Genomic DNA, 4,457 nt, shown 5'->3' on the forward strand with positions numbered 1-4,457 from the left:
CCTTATGCATGTTATATTGATGATTTATAATATTTGTTACATCAACAAAGCATAAAAGAGTGAATAAGGCAAAGGACCATGTCATAGGGTCGGAACCACGACAAGTATTGTTGTTCGAGTCGGTGTCAGAGTATGGGTCTCCGGTGGCTTAAGTGGACTCAAGAACACAAGAATCACAGAGAGGACGCAACGGTTTATCCTGGTTCGGGCCAATCGATGCCCTATGTCCAGCAGCTGATGATCCTTATACTAAAAACACCCAAAATCAGGGGGTTACAAGAAAATGTAGAGAGATTTGATAGGGGGTTAGCTCGGTGCTAATCCGTAGGTTGCCTCGCTGTCGTTGGAGCCTTCCCCTCATCGGAGAGGAGGAAGATGATGGGATATGGTGGAGGAGCTCTCGGTGCCCCTCTCTCTAGGTTCCCCTGCCCTCAATGCTGGGTAGGAGCGGATGGAATGGAATGTAATGATCTGTCTTGGATCGTCCCTCCCCCTTAAGGTCCGACATTATCCCTTATATAACGAGATAGGTTGGATACATGGCGGTTTGGGGTGATGAATCTACGGTCTACATGCGCTAGAGTCCAGGAGGGTCTTGCAGCGGTGCTCTATGGACCGTGGTGATGTCGTGGAGCCGAAGAAGCCTTGGACATCGTCCGACTGCTCTGTTTTGACACTCTGCGTATTAGGCGGTGTCGGCTTGGCCCGGCCTCCCCCAGGTGGACCTTCTAGAGTCTTCTTGGTGGCAAAGGAGGTCGGCTCCAGGGGTTGACGCGCGGGCCCGGGAGCCACCTAGCCCCTGGAGGCTGTGGGAAGCTTGTTTTCTTGTGTCACGTCCCGTGCGTGACCCTATTGCGGAAGTGGCCGGTAGGGCCACTCCCAAGGCGCGGCGTCTTAGAGCCCCCGAGCCTCGATGTCTTGGGGCTTGTCTTCTTGCGCCCGGGCATTGACTGGCGTCGCAAGCCGGGCAGGAGCCAAGGCCTGAGTTCGGGCGTGTCATCGATTGGGAGTCTGAGGCCCGGACAAGGCCCTGAGCCTTTTGCGGGGGCTACGCCGTGACTAGGCTCGGCCAGGTTTCTTGGTCGGAGGGTGCACGCGATCATACCTGATGGGTATAGCCCCAAGCCTCTGGACGATCCTGGAGGGGTCGGTCGGGGTCCCTTTGGTCGGGAACCATTAATCCCGAAGCTTAACATACCCATATGTTAGGATCTCGTCAGGCCCCATTGAGAAGCAAGTTCTACATATTCTAGAAGATGATGACAATGAATTTCATATTTGCAATGTTTTTTGCATCAATTAATAGTGTTTTCCATGTTTTTTTATTAAAACACTATTTGTCATAGTGTCGCTATAGCTTTATAGCTGCTGAAAAAATTACCGCTATTTTCAATACCCCGCTATTTTAAACAATGGTATAGACATGTCTTACGTCTACATGGTGAGAGATAGAAATATATTATGTCGATTCTCATTGTCTATTTTTGCTCTGCGACTTATACCATACTCTTTATCCCTCTCACCTACGACAAGCAGTACAGCATACAAGTATCTCCTCTCGCCGAGGTATATATATATATAGCTAGCTAGCTAGCTAACTATAGAATAGGGTATTATGTAGCCAGGCCGTCCGACCGCACCAGGCTCGCACTCAGTTTCAGATCCTGCGCTGGTGGGTTCCCGTAATTGCGTGATGCTGATTTCACGTGCGAGCCAGCCAAGCTCATAAATGGAGCGAGCTAGCCAGAATTAATTGCATGGTTAAATAATTATGGTAATGAAAAAAAATTAACCGTCGGTTCTAGCCTCCGTGCTGCACGCTGGGGTACCATATGGTTCTCGTAACTTCATTTTCCTAGTAACAGGAGGCGTAATTAGGATGTCGAGTTACTACTTTATCTCCTTGATTTGCTGACGTTGATTTTGGCAACTCTAGTTGTCCCTGCGGTATGCATGAAAAGCTAACAAGGATTACGAGAACACATTCATGCGCATGCAAAGATTACAAGAGTATGTATAGTAGTGCAAAATATATTCTAGTTACTATAATTAGCACCGAAATGTTCCAGGTGCACGCAAATGATCTTGTTACGATAATTCGCACATATTCTGGTTACTCTAGTTATTAACTAGCACGCAAATAATTAGCACGAGGGTTTTATACTGTAAATATTTACGAGAATTTTGTACGGTAAATGTTTACGAGAATTTTATACTGTATAAATATTTATGAGAATTTTATCCTATGAATATCTCGTACTATGAAATTTACGAGAACTTGCACAAAGAATATTTACGAGAACTTTGTACAAGTATTTACAAGAATTCTGAACTATGATCAAATTTAATTTACTATAACATCAATCGGCCCTGTTCGTTTCTCTTATAATCTGTTTTTTTTTACTTGTTTTTTTCAGCCGGAATAGTATTTTTCTCTCCCAACAAATCAACCAGAACAGTGTTTCAGTTTTTTTTTCAGCGAAGCGAACGGAGCCATAAGCTACGCACGAACCCTCCTCTCCCGAAGCCGAGGAAGACCAAAAATTTCAGCATTGACCAACATTCATTTACCAAGTCACATTTTTTAAAAATGAAAAGATTAGAGTCATCTTCAACAAGGAGATGAAGCACAGATTTTTTAGTACATAACACACTAATACATTTGTCCACCCAATCAAATTTAAACACAAACAAAAGTACAGGAAAAGAAGAGGAAGCTTCTATAGTTTTAACACAGATCATCAGGTAAGTTAGTTCGAGCTGTGTGTGGCGCAGGTTCAGCACAGACCACAGAGCTTCTTGATCTTCTTGTCGTGGTTTGTAATGCATTCAGAAGAGCAGCTTTGACCAAACCTGAGGTACCTTTTTCTGCATTAGTAATGAGACACAATTAGAATGAACGAACTAGCTTGCATCTTCCAATTAACAGAATGAAACTAACCCTTGAACAGTGCACAAATGTCATTCCTACGAGCAAAAATGACTATAACAGCAATGATTTGTATGGATGCAAAGATATATTTACGATAATGTCGTGTAGAATACACTAGACAAATGGAATGCATTTACCATAATTTTAGCACAATGTCATGATGAAGTTACCATAAAAAGATATCGTATGGATCTTTTTCCTAACACAAGCAGATACTATATCATTGCAAAAAAAAAAAAAAAAAAAAGAGAATGGCAATTGCTCCCACTGTTGAGGTTCGCAACAATTGTCGTCAATCCAGCCCGAAAATTATGAATCAAATTGTACAGCGAGACACTAGTGTAGACCAAAAGCAAATTGACTCCATCCTTATCGTGGGATGTGGATTTGTGCGGGGCTCACCTCGAGATACTGTCACCGCCGGAGATGTGACGGGTGCCGGGCCGCTGCCTCCTGATGAACGAGCGCCGCCGTGAGCCGCCGGACGACGAGGGGAAGCCGCGTGCCACCGGTCGGGGAAGGGGACGGGCCACGCCGCGCCGCCGTCGGACGCCAGGGAAGGAGTGGACGCCGTCGCCACTGCTGGGAGAGAGAAGGGACGCGCCGCCGTCACTAGGAAAGGAGCTGCCGTGGAAGGTGTGGCCCGGGAGGCGCAGGGCGAGCCATGCCGTCGCCGGGAGCGGCATCCGCCACTGGTTGGGGATGCGAAGCCGCGCGTGCCCGTCGGGACGCATATCTGCGCGGAGAGGTGGAGGGCCGGCAACCGCCGCCGCCAGGAAGGTGGATGGGCCGCCGCCTCGCTGGGAAGGTGGGGATCCACCGCCTCGCCGGGAAGGTGAAGGAGGCGCCGCTGCGACGGGGAGAGGTGGCCGGCCGGGGCAGCGGCGCGCCGAGCGGAGTGGCGTCGAGCCCGCATCGGCGCCGATCCGGGGGTGGAGCGGGCGGCGCTGATGTGCTCGGTGGGTGGGGGCGGACGCGGTCGAGGTGTCGGGGGAGAAGCAGCGAAAGAGGCAGGCGACTGGATTTGGGGATTTCCAAATGGTCAAGCAGGTCTTCTTGTGGCCGGTGGAAGGAAGGGGAAAATCACGGGGAATCGATCAATGCATGCATTAGTCCGAAGGGGACCACCAAGCCAAAGCCACGAGCGTGACCTGCCGTGGATGGGGTTTGGGTGACCATGTTGCGCTGGTGACGCTCAGGCTCGCGAGTTCTGGTCCGGCCGGCTACAGAATATAGTATTTTGTAGGTAGCTACAGTATAATCGTTCTATATAGTAGCCGGCTATAAAATAATTTATTCTAGATTATATATATACACAAGTATGCATTCATATTAATTTAGTGAATCTATGGCTGAATTGTGATTATTAGAATCGATTTATATATTAAGGATCCAGACCAGACCTATACTAAGGCTGTGTTTAGTGGGACGAAATTTGAGAATTTGGCGACTGTAGCACTTTCGTTTTTATTTGACAATTAGTATTCAATCATGGACTAATTAGGCTCAAAACGTTCGTCTCACG

The 4,457-nt window shown here is 47.7% G+C and overlaps 1 long non-coding RNA gene across 1 annotated transcript; it reads right to left on the reverse strand.

Moving 5' to 3' along the window:
• Window positions 1–2,566: 2,566 nt before the first annotated feature.
• LOC136459446 (uncharacterized) lies at window positions 2,567–3,985 on the reverse strand. The gene is made up of 2 exons (XR_010760203.1): window positions 3,335–3,985; window positions 2,567–2,868 (listed from the first exon to the last, which is right to left on the reverse strand). It is a non-coding gene; the product is annotated as an uncharacterized lncRNA (long non-coding RNA).
• Between the last annotated feature and the right edge of the window lie 472 nt (window positions 3,986–4,457).

The sequence above is a fragment of the Miscanthus floridulus genome, chromosome 6 (assembly GCF_019320115.1).
Source record: "Miscanthus floridulus cultivar M001 chromosome 6, ASM1932011v1, whole genome shotgun sequence".
NCBI lineage: Eukaryota > Viridiplantae > Streptophyta > Magnoliopsida > Poales > Poaceae > Miscanthus > Miscanthus floridulus.